The sequence below is a fragment of the Charadrius vociferus genome, unplaced genomic scaffold (assembly GCF_000708025.1).
Source record: "Charadrius vociferus isolate BGI_N301 unplaced genomic scaffold, ASM70802v2 scaffold261, whole genome shotgun sequence".
Classification (NCBI taxonomy): domain Eukaryota; kingdom Metazoa; phylum Chordata; class Aves; order Charadriiformes; family Charadriidae; genus Charadrius; species Charadrius vociferus.
In genome coordinates this window covers 2,962,678-2,975,872 of record NW_009646856.1, presented here as the reverse complement: position 1 = coordinate 2,975,872, position 13,195 = coordinate 2,962,678, and positions in this window count along the sequence as shown.

Sequence of the window (13,195 nt, the reverse complement as noted above, 5' to 3'; positions counted from 1 at the left end):
CAATGGGACATCCAGCTATGAACTAGCCTAGAAAACAGCTAGTATGTAATAATCATTCTGCTAGCCTAGATTTGGAGACATACCCATGTTTTCAGTCTTCTAAAATTATTACAGTAAGACTGGCTATTTATCTAAGATTTTGGGTAGGGATTAATAAATTAAGTAACATCCAGGATGAAGTCTAAATACCATTACATCCTTATAGGGAGCCAGGATCAAAGTCCTGATCTCCCTGCAATCTGTGGTGATCTCCACCAATTTCCCAGGGCCAAGACCTTGTCCCATGACTTCTGCTGCCTTTTGCATAGAGCTCTGCCCAAATGACCAATGACTAGTATCTTCAGAGTTTAGATATACCCCATCAGGTCCTGCAGGAAGGCAAGAAGGTGGCTGCTTCACACATCTTAGCAGAAGATTGTAGCCCTCTAGCCTTGCAATACAGCGTTGCCATTGTTAGTACCAGCCATGGGCTTTGTACCAGCCATGCAAGACCTCAGGACTGAGGTGTCTCTGTCTGAATTTTTTTTTTTACATGCCTGGGTCTTTGTTTACTCTTGATTTTGCCTTAACAGGGATTTTCAAATGACTAACTGACTATGGCTTATCTTTGGATAGTACAACTAATAGTTTTTATTTACTTAATACTAGCGAGTAGTTCTGTGCAGGATGAAACACTTAGGACTCTAAAACAATGAAGTGTAGAGAAACACAGGTCTGTTTTGGCACGAGAGAGGCCTTGAGGAGCTGGGGGCTTAAGATGCTGTGAAAACAATAAAGGTATAGGATGATAAGAGACTGGGCACAAGTTTGGCACTGGAGACCCCAAGGCTACGAACAACTGTTCTGTCCCCATCTGTCAGTGACAGAAATAGAGACCTAGAGCTGTACTGAACATGTTTCAAGGGGACCAAAGAGAAAGAAATAGTATTTAACGTACATAAAAAGCACTATATATAGTAAAGCCATATGTAATGTAGAGTTTCAGCTCAAGGTGCAAAAGCATCTTAGTGAACATTTAAACATAACCTCAAGTGGATCCCTGAGTGAGGAAGAATAAACCATCAACTAACACCCTGTTCCTCCCCAGGAAGGACTCGTGATGCTGGTGACCTGTCAGGCTAAGGCCATTGACCTTAGGACCCAAAGGAGCAATGGAAGGGTGAGTATAGCACCAGGAGAATGGGTAGAAACTAGGAAATGTATGCAACAATTTAACTGTATTATGGAGAATTTTTCTCTATTGCAGTATTCCCACCTTCCCTTTCTCCCTGTCTTTTTTCTTTCCTTCCTTCCTTCCTTTGCTTTCTTCCTTTCTTTCTCTCCCTTTCTTTCCTTTCTTTTTTTCTTCTGTAGGAATTAATTTGGACTAATATACTAATAACAATACTTTGATCAGACTAAATCAGCTAAAATTTCAATTATGCTTCAAATACTTCAAAATTTCAATAAAGTCTTGGCTTTACATATCTTTTTTGCCCATAGCAAGATTATTTTGTTATAAGCATAACAGTATGACACAGGCTCCGAGCTGCAGTCATAGAGAGATTGATATGTCTGGGGGCCTGTGAAGGAGCATAAATTCTTGGTACTCAGGAAAGCATCATTTTTGTAACTGAGGTACCTGCAATGATGAGGAGCTACTGAAGTAGCAACGGAGCCATAACTGCTTGGAGACTACGGGGCCTACGGGTCCAGCTGGAGGTGCTGACGTTGTCCCCAAGGCAATTTTTGACTGGAAGTACAAAGGAGAGGAGAGCACCATGTGTCACATTTCCCCTGAGCCCTCAGTCTCACCCTTATTGATGGGAAGGTCAGACGGGTTTAGCAACAGCCATTCATTCACAGGCATGGTCAGCCTGTCTACATGGGAAGACTTTAAAAATGATTTAGACAAACCAATGGAAACAACCATCTCAAATATTTTTATTCCAGCAGAAGTTGGTTTTGGCTTCTTTTTCCTTTAGGTTGGAAGATGGTAAAAAGAAAACAGGGCAGTCAACACAAGGAAGTGTTCATCCAGCCTTCTGCACCCACTTCACTAAGCTGCTTTAAAAGTCACATTTGAGGTTAAAACAATTTTTTTTCTTCTGCCGAAAGTTGCAGCTTTCTTCTGGATGTAGCATTTCAGCTGAGCTTTTCTACCCACCTGGCAACACCCGAAAGGAAAAATTATGCTTATACAAACAGTCTAACTCTGATCCCACTAAATATTAGTATGACAATTACTACTTTCTGTATATGTGTGGGACAGGGACTTGGTTTACATTTCTTTCTGAGCACAGCAAGCTTTACTAATGACATCCGCAATCTACCTGCTATCACACCAAGCCATAACAGCCAGTTCTTAAACAGGGGTGTGCACAGCTCTGCAAGCTGCAGGCAGTAGGAGGATTACTTGTTATGCAGTTACTGGCATGGCTACCAAAGGGACAGGACACCAGTTCACAGTCTACTCTGCTATTTACCACAGACGTATACTCCTTTCTCAACCCCTTCCCATGTCTGTATTTCTGAGCAGCACATGATTTTCTGTGTTAGTAAAAGAGACGATAGAGGAACCGCAGCTCTGTTTTTCCACATAACCTCCTTTACTCGTTTCCCAAAGCTTAGTAGACTGCTGCGGAGAAATTCAGTTTATTTGTGGCTGCCTATGAGTTGTGATTTGGCCCTCGCCTCTCATGTCACGACCATCTGAGTGAGGCACAAAGACTGTATTAATAACCCTCTTGGTGAGCTGCTGTCTGCTGGGGGACTCCAGGATCCCCCAGTGACTGCCCAGGAATTTGCAACCCACCATTGCAGCAGAGAAGGTGAACAGCCCTGTGAGCAAACAGAGGAGGTGAACACAAACACAGGGATCTTCATAAACGAGGATGTCTGTGCACAGCACAATGACGCTGGGTGAGCCAGGGTGGGAGAAGGTCTGTTCAGACCTGACAGAGCGTTAATACAAGAGACTCGAATGAAAACAAAGCAATAAGAGAAGTAAGTGTTCTATTTCTGTCTTCTGGGAGATGATTTCTTATGGGTGATGCCACACTGACATAGGTACTACACAGCACACCACATCCTAATACATATTAAAAATCCATGTTGGGGATTGAAAATTAGAAAGAAAAAAAAAATCCATCCAAAAATGAGTCAGAAATAAACAACTTCAAGCCATAAAATACAAATTAGCTCAGAGGATTGGCCTGAGGATAATTTTCTGTAGGAAGGGTGATTTTTCATGGTTTACAAGGGATTCACAAGAAACCTGCAGCTTGCCACTGGAGAAATGAAGTCCTCCTAAAGCTTTACATTGTTTTGCCACCACTTTCATAATACTTGTTTATGTTTTAAGGGGGAAAAATGTACAGCGAGGTGGAACGGTTATTGACCAGATTGATCATGGGAACAAATCTGCCGGTGGTAACCTTGTTTAATGATATGTTGCTGGGCTCAGCACCTTGCTGAGGCTGTGATTCTTCACCGGCTGGGCCCGCATGATGGATCACGGTAGGAGGCTGATGGTGCAATCACTCACTGGCAGCCACTGACACCTGCACCAGCCTGACACCCGTCCCCTCTGGATGTATCAGCCAGCCTGCTCAGCCTACTGGGAGACACAACTATTCCACCAAACGCCAAACAAAAGTTCTTTATCTACCTTGCAACTTCCTCTGTAGGACATTGCCTTCTCTTTTTTTTTTTTTTCTTTCAGTTTTATCCTAGCTCCGTCTGCAATTCCGTCGCTTCTTTGAATCCACTGTTCCGATCCCACGGCTGACTTAGGAGCAACAAAATGAAGCAGCCAATAAATTTAGAAGGGGAAAAATAAAAAGGAGGGGAAAAAAAAAAAAAAGGATTTTCTTGCAAAAGGATGAAAACAGTATTTTCTCACTGAAAATCTCTTAACTATTCATGGAAATTACATTAGACAGAAAACTGCTGTCTCTAAAGATGGTAGAACTCGGTAGAACTCACACTCTCTCTGCACCATTATTTTAAAGAGAAAACTTTTTCTCCTCCTTATGTTATATATTGAACATGATTTCCCAGTAAAAACTGAGAGCAGGAAAATGAGCAACTATTCTTTTGCAGACAGTTTCCTTCCTCTGTTTTCCTCAAGACAAATTCAAAAGCTAATGTATGCAACACTATTTCAGATTCGATATTTTAATATCATAAATACATGCACAATTCTGCTCCCTCTAAAAGCAGTTACATATGGATATACGTACACATAGGTACTATTTGCACTGTCCACCAGCCAAGATCTACACTTAGTATTAGTTCATTGGTTGGGATTTTTAATAATTTGCCACTTTTATAATACAAATAGTATGTAATGATATACAACCACTTAAAGGGTAAAATTTAAAAATATAGCTAGCCTGTGAAATAATTATTTCAATTGATTTTCTCTTTTATTCCCTTTCCTTACAGGGTTGATGAACTTTTTTGGAAAAAAAAAAAACCTTTAGTAGTACGACAGGTCATTATAATGATAAAAAAGTAATTACCTAGTGAAGGAGGCTTTAGCACATACTTTCCCAATCTCTAATTTTATATAAAGGCCTCTTCATTAGTTCAGAGCACAAATCTGTGCAGCTTCGTAGAAAAAGAATGGGAACCCCACTTCAGCTACCATGTTTCCTAATTGTGTGCAGACTAGTTCTATAAATTACACACATCTGTCTTTGCAAGTCACTGTAAATTCAAATATATATCACCTCGTGCTAGGAGTGGCTGCACAGCCATTACATGAGCTAGACCGAGCACCACGGTGGTGCAGACCACAGGCTGCCTCACCAGAAGGGCAGAGGTGGTCATCCCGTTCCTGCTCATCTTTCTTCCTTTTTCGTTCTAGGTAAAAAGACTACGTTACAGAGACAGATTTGCTCAGCTTCCCTCGGTTATTTAGCTCAAGCAGTCGGTAAGCTGTGTCTTGCATCCCTGTGAAGCCACAGGCTCCCTCTGCCATGCAGGCTGCCCCAGTCATCCCTGCTCCCATGAAGTGCCCTGCATGAGTGAAGGTTAGAGCATTACCTCCTGAGCTCTCTGGGGCTCCGAATACGACACCCATTCTGAGCCTGGTAGTCATTAAACTGTGCTTTAAAGACACTTGGAGTACTCAGATTCATTTTCCTGAATCAAAATCCCATATGCACAGGGTAGGGGGATGTGGGAGGGAAGGATATATCTTGGTGCGGATCCCCAGAAGCACTCAGGTGAGTGTTTGTCATTCCTCTCTCAGCCAACTGTTAAAAAAAGAGAACACCAGAACCGGACATCTTAAGTATTTTTAAAATATGACCCCCTCCCAAACTATTCTGTTATTGGCCTTTAAGAAGTCACTAGAAAATAAAAAAATAATATATTTCTCCCACTCGTAAACATAGTTGTTGTCATAATTACCCGCATACGCACCCACAAGCGTACATACACAGAAGCATAACTGGGTACCATTTAATTGATAACCATTCTCCCAGTTCCTTCCTCTCCTTTCGGGATAGCGACCGCAGTATGCAGCTGCTAAGACAATGCAAGCGCTTTTCCAGCTGCAGCATCTGGCTCTTTGGCAGACTCATTTAGTAGTTGTGTTGGCAGCTCTGGATTTGCCTCTGGGTCTATCATATGTTTATAAAGGCAATGGACTGTCAACCTGCACTCACGTGTGTGCCTGTGTGTCGGTCTGTCTGTGCTTCTCACCGCTGTTTACAGCTGCTTTTTGCTTGCGTTTGTTCACAGAAAATAAGCATTAAACACAGAGAAAACCACAAACTACCCCATAGCTATTCGTTTAAGCAAAGTTATCTTTTACCTACGCATACAACTCTATTTCTTCAACTTCAGCCATCCTTCCAATAAACATCTCTTTAATTTGCATCAGAGCTAATTCATTAGACAAATTCTCTCTGTTTTACAAGAAAACTGCACCTTTGTATCTGTGCCTATACAAATCATTTCTTTGTGACTAAGACCCTTAATGCAGTGATATCATAATAAATGGAAGGGGACATTTTTCATGTTACGATAATAAATGAGGTGTTAAAGGAATATCCTGATACGTGAGCATTTTATAACTACTGCTTGTTGCTTGGTGGCAGCTGTAAGGCAGGGCTCACTGAATTAGCTATGATGTACTACTCCAGGGTGATGTTAATTATCCTACAGTGGTAAGCATTTTTTAAGTAGCTGCTTCACATTTTTACATGTTTAGGTATAACAAACTTGCAAAGGCAGGGTTTAAACCGCAGTTAAGTATCCCATCCGAAGTCAATGTTTAAGGGGAACATACTCCAAAATGCTGCAAGACAGGCGAGGGGCAGGGAAAGAAATTAAGTTTTGAATGGTCTTGCTATCTTGACTTCATTTCTTTTTTTAAAAACGTAGCAAAACTCATTTGTACAAGCACGTTATACATAAATCAGTGTCTGTACGCAAATATATACACTAATATATGGACAAATAAGTTGATACTTTTCTTCCCCATTGAAAAGACCTCAGATATACCATAAAAAACATTTACTTCTTACCTAAAATACTCATGAAAGAAAAGTGATCTTTCCAAAATTACAAGGGTGTGAAAGCAGGTACACACTTGCTGGTGTGGCACAGTCTCCACAACTCCCTTCAAATTATTTAAATGCAAAAACTGTATCACAGGATAGTCTAAAATGAGTGCTGATGCATTCAGCCTGCTTGTTTGTTATCAGTATATTTGGAAAAAAATAAATTTTTTTAAAGCAATTTGTAGTAGAAAGGAATTTTCACAATTTCTTTTACTGATGTAAAATATGCAGCATCCTTGCTTTCCTATTTCAAGGCAGTTTTGCCCCCAGAAATGAAATGGGGGAGGGGGAGAGTTTACAGGATGATAAATTAGGATTCATCAATTAGTATCTGAGAGTGGCCCCTTCCAGCAAATAATTACTATAAATATAGATGTGAACTCAAAAATCACATTTTTTAAATGTCATTCCATATTATTGTAATCTGTTAATACTTTAAAAGAAAACAAAGCTCTGTTTTCCCCCAGAATCACTTGCAATAGTATTTATATGCTCATTTTGATTAAGTTTGTAAACATCTGTAGAAATCTTTGGGGATCACGTAAAAGTCCCAATGAAAGAAATTTTACATTTTAAAACTGGAGACCTTTTATGCAAATTATTTTGCCTTTGGGCATTTCAGGAAGAAATGAAGGAACTGGAGGATATTGTAGTTTTACATAACACTGGCGAGATTGTTGTCATCTTTGATCTTACATCAATTAGTCAAGATCTTGAATGATCACAGGCAAAGAAAACTAAACTCTTCTCCCCAGCTGAACAAAAATGTGTCAAAGACTCTAACTGCATAAATTATTACATTATATCCTACAGCAATAATAGCTCCTTTAGGTAGACTTTCTGGTCACCTGTCATATACTGGGAATAGAATTTTATTATGTTTTGGTTTTACATATAACAATCTACTTTATGTATATTTTATTCTATTTTTCTGACCACTAACACTGCCACCAAATTAATCTTAAAAGGGCAGTGCTGCACTGCAAGCGTGGGCCTTCTGTCAGCTCCTTCTGATGAATAAATGAGTCAAAAGATACGGGAAAGTCTTTGAGTACACTGCCCACTGAAGAAGTTCTCAATTAAAACAAAGAAACAAACTTGATAACCCAAAAGCCGTTTTATTATTGTGATCTTATCCACATAAGCAGGGTCTGTCCTTTCCTTTGCTTCCTGGATCATTACCACGTAAAGTTAGAAGCGGCATTTAACTTTTAGGGAATACGACCTTTACATTGTGGGCAAAGAAGTAAAATTTCTGACCGGCCCCAACCCGACAATCCCAGAAAAGTTTTCCTTTTCCCTACAGGTAGTATGAAATGGAGCCAGAAGGACAGGGCCCCATCTGAGCCGTGCCCAGCTCCCCCAGTCTGCACAAACCCACTCTATCAATCACGGCAGGATAATGCATAGTGGCTGCACCTGTGACAAGGAATGATGGAGTGCTGAACACAGGCCCGGCTTCGCCTCTCGCTTTGTGCATTTGTATTTCTCCAGGGCCACTTTGAGAATTTGCAGAACTTGGGGGGGGGGGATTCTCTCTCGTTTTAAAAAAGATATCTTAATTCTCTTTGATTATCAGACAGCAATGCAATACACAGACTTGGAAATGAACTGCAGGATAGTACGATCCCAAATTCCATCAAGGCAATGTAACTATACACGTTGTAATTTTATTAAGGGGCAGGCAATTTAATCTGGGTACAGTAAGCAAAAACTGTGAGTTTTTGCCATCCATTTCTTCTCCCTTACACCCTGGAATAAGTGTGAAGATTTCACTTTATCATAACAGCAGACACACACACAAAAAAAAAGCACTACGTACACTTCAGATTCTTAGAGCCATAAAACACTGAAACTGAAAAGACAGGTTATTGTATAACTTTCTTCAAAGTTATCCTTTACGTTGATAATTTTAAGAAAAAGTCAACTCCTCATAATTATTTTTGGTCAAAAAAGCTTTAAGTAACTGCACTTAAAAGACTATTAAATTAATTCCCCACTTTAAAAATTCATTTAAGCAAGAATTGTTGTCTTGTCTAAAGGAAATGCTTTCTGAAGTAATCCACAAAGGATGCACTGTGTTTGATTTTATAAAAAATATGTAAGAGTTAATAATATATATTAGTCATTTAAACCAAGGTTTTTAAAAAATAGAATTGAATCATACACTACAGATATCTATCATAAAGCTGTGAAAAAGTGTTAATTAGCACAGTTAAAACCAAAATAAATAGGAGACATCATAGACACCCATGCAAATTTCAAGTGAAAATCATGTCAGCCTTCAAAATAATAGGAATGTTTTAATCCCTCTGAAAACAGGCAAAGATAAAATCCATTTCCCTTTTGTGACAGTTCATTTTTTTTAAGTCTCAATATTGTTACATGTACAGGATGAAAAACTGTATTAAGAAGAGGGTACTGGAGAATACAATCTTTTATTCTCTTAATATGTCTTTGACAGCTGAGACGAAATGCTCAAACAAACCTTTTTTGTGAGAAGTTTTTGCCAAGGAAAAACACATTTGCTTCTAAGAAGTTCTGTGGCCAGTTTTAGCAGCCACTTACACGCTCCAGTGTTCATTTACACGCAGCAGTGATGCCAAATGCTTTGATTTGCCTAGTGCTGCTTGCAGCAACTGATTTAGCTTTGTATATTAACCAGCAGTGAGTGATATTTTTTTTTTTTTTTTTAAGTACAGAAAAAGCATTATTTTAACAACTTTAATATTGTTTCCTTTCCTTGACTACAGTTGCCTTTGTTCCTTTCTGAAAAGTCTGAGACTTGCTTGTTATCATTACGATAGGAAGGTGCTTCAAATTAAACATATGCAACTGGCTAACCAAGGGCAAAGACATCTGAGGGCACAAATCCCCAGTTCTGCATTGAATAAATTAATGAATAAAGAAATTAAAGATAGCAAAGTTTCTTTTGTGCCTATCAAATAAAGCATACTGAGAAGACAGAAAAAATAATTTCCAACTTTGATTATGTTATATATTCCCAAATTTGCAGCGAATTAATTTTCCAAACCGAACCAGACTATGGGCACATTGTCATTCTGGGCATGAACCCAAAGACTGCTCCATGTCAATGTGTGTGAAGTCTGTAAATAAGAGTTCCTAGAACTCCTACATGCATCCTCTATGAAAAGTAAGTATTAGAGAGCATCAGAAGCCCAGGTTAGATGTCATGGAGAGTAAAGCAAGAATAAAAGTTTCTCAGTCTTCTATCTTACCCAGACAGCAGGGTTGTGCAAAGCCTCCCCAGACCATGTTGTTTCATTAGGCCTAAAGACAATAACAATGCATCTCAGCAGGTATGTCTGAGCTGAGAAGTCAGAAGAACCTGGATTTCTGAAAGCTGTCACAGAAACTTAGGGCACTAGTAAGACACTAAAAAAAAAAGCCACCAAAAAACCCCACCACCCACTTAGTGCATCTTGAACAAATTTGTGAAATTGATCATGTCCACATTAACCTCTGCATTACTGCTTCCTGCAAGCACAATAAAGCCCATATTTGACTCCTTATCGCAGGTAAGCTCAGAATGGTTTTCCTCTGATGCCCACTCCACCATCCCAAAAACTGTGTAACAAAACATAACTGATCCTTCCAAAGGTTTCCCCACCCCTCACCCACAAAGAACACACTGAATGAGTCTGCCTGCATATGTGTTAGGTATCCACATGGGTATACACATGTGCAAAAAGACAAACTCCAGACTCAACATCCCAGTACTCCTCTGGGACGGAGAGGGAAAAATAAAAAATAAAAAAAAAAAAAAAGAAAAAGAAAAGAGGGAAAGGGGAGGCAGCAAGTAGCAGGAAAGAAAGAACAAAACGGCCTTTCTCTCCATCAGATGTTGATTTTAGTGGGAAGGGAACAGGAGGGTGCAAAGAGAGGAGAAAAAGGGGAAAGACAAGAGAGGAGGAAGGAGGGGAGAGGCAAACACTGGAAATGGAAAGCAGGAGAGGAGAGGGTAAAGCCGGAGAGCAGAGCTGATGTGGGAAGGGAAGGGCTGAGAAGCAGTGGCTGCTGATGCTCTTGCTGCCGCCGCCACCTCCTTTCTCCCTCTTCCCTTTTGCCCGCCAAGTGCTGAACTGATTAGAGTGTAATTAAGGCCATAAAACCCTCGGCTTATCCACCTGTTTATTCACTAAAGTCGCGGGCTCATCAGGCAAATTAGCTGCTTCCAGGCTGCACGTTGGGCCTAGAGCTGGCCTGATTAATGAAGTTTATTGGGAGCTGTTAAAAGCATTAACTGAAGGAAATCTCGGCAATTCGTCATATTTAAGGGATGGAAATTAAATCTCCCCATGCAAATGAGGGGAGACTCCGAATCGGCTTCTTTTAGAGGTGACGAGGGTGAGGACCTGCCAGCGGCTGTCCCCCAGGCACAGCCCGCCGGCGCGGGGTCTGCACCTGTGACGAGTTTGCCCGGTCTCGGCAGGAGGGGGGTTACAAACAAAGGGCTGAAAGAGGTTTTAAAGAACAAGAGATCTCAGTCCTCTGAGCCCCAAATGCAAGAATCAGGCCCCAACTGAGGCAATACGGTCCTTTTGATCTTGTGCTAAGGGCATCTCTCTAGGTACCCGAGGCATCGCCAGCGTAGCTCATCCAGCCAGGGGCTGGTAAGACAGCTTCCGTGTCAGGTAGTCATATCCCCCTCCGTCAAACAAGACATATTCAGTTTATTTCTCCTTTAAACATTTTGCGCTCTTCTTAGTTCTGAGTGACTTTACGTGGCTTCAGCAGAAACACAAATGTCCACATAATATTTGAAATGTAAAATGATTTTTTTAAGCAACACTCATAATAAACCTTAAAACTGCAAGAGTAGATGCTCTAGCTGACAAACACCTAAGAAATATATTAAGGCGAGATGGTCTAACCAGCAGGGAATTCTATCCAGAGCTGAATATTCTCCAGTTTTAAGAGTGTTTTCTTCTAGCATGTCAATCTGATTTTATTTCTGACATGAATAGCATTTTCATATCCGAAGCTTCATGAGCCACAGCATTTTTATATTAACAATTTATAATAAAAGAGAAATTACAAAGGGTCACGACAAGGAGTGAATGTCCTGAGGAAGGGATAATGAGAAGAAAGGAAGGTCAAAGAAAACATCTTGGCCTTGCTATTCTTATTGAGTGTTCTGTTCACAATCATATTAGGTTTACAATTTATTTATTTTTAATATTTTAATACGAAAAGAAGAAAACTGTCTGGTATCTCATATGAAAGACATTTTTAAACAAATATTCAGTTGCAAACATGATGAGGAGGGAGAAGAGAGAGAGTTCAGATTTGATGTAATTCTTATTCTATATGCTTCTCTGTCTAATTATTACAAAGCTAATTATTTGTTACAATTATTGGATTAACAATTTGCTAATCAGTTTTCTTCTCCTTTGTCGAGCAGCACCAGCACAGTGAAATGCAAGGTGAGAACGTTGCCTGGATTTTCAACAGAAAATTAGAGTGCTATTTTCCTTATGTGCAGATTTGTTCGGCTGCTTCGTGATTTACGACCAATACAGCATATCCCGTATCACGTCTTACTGCATGGAATCTTTGTTCCTACAGCGGTAATTTTCTAAATTTTAGGATATGAAGACTATTTGCCCGTAGCAAAAAGTCCCTCTCCTCCTGCCGTCTCCCATTCCTTTCGGAAAACATTTCACTCACCAAACCACCCTGTGGGGCAGGAGGAACCATCCGTCTCCTCCAAACAATAGTTACAGAAACGCGGACTAGTGCCACGTAGCCCCCTGCATGTGTGCACACACACACACGGAGTTTTGAGTGTATTTCAGGCACAAAATAATGCATTTTTAAAAGACACTCGATGCCCTTAAACAAAACACACACCTCAGGTGTTACCCACAGCAAAGGACTGTTTCAGCTGCTGGTAAACAAACAAACCAAAACAAAACTTCCCTGCAACATGTATATCTGTGGGTTTTTTTGGTAGAGTATGCTTCTAACACTGCATGCAACACTCCAGTGCAGGCTTCCTACTGATATTTCTGGGGAAAAGAAAGCACAGAGTTTCAGTGAAGAAGCATTGGATTCCTATTATTTTTAACTGCAAGTTAACAAAGCATCTCCTAGAGAATGAGATGACGGCAATGCTTTCTCGTTATGGATTTAATTGCAAAAATGCAAAGACAAATTGTAATCAGTTCATTTGTGGCTGCCTTTCATATTTTTTTTTTTAATCTACCCTAGTGCATACTTTAAGAGCACTTGCTATAAATCTATATTAGTAATTTTAATTTTGGCCAATAGAACACTAAATTTCAGGAAAAATAAACACTTTGGGATTTTCACTGAATTAAGATGAGATCTGTCCGAGACAGTATTTGTTCCAAATTAGCAGATCTCTTTAGAAGATTCCTTAAAAGAAATTCAATGACTTGTGGAACATACTGTCAAAACACTTATTTTTCTTGATTACCACTTCCTTCAATAAATTGATTTGCCCCATTACGTGGGGTCTTTTAGTTCTGCCACTAATGGGATGTGCTACTTGCAACGTCTTCTGTTTCAGAAATAGACGAATCTATTTAAAAAGAACTATTTGTGTGAATCACCAAAACCTTGTAAATACACCAAACCCAGGTGTTTCAGTG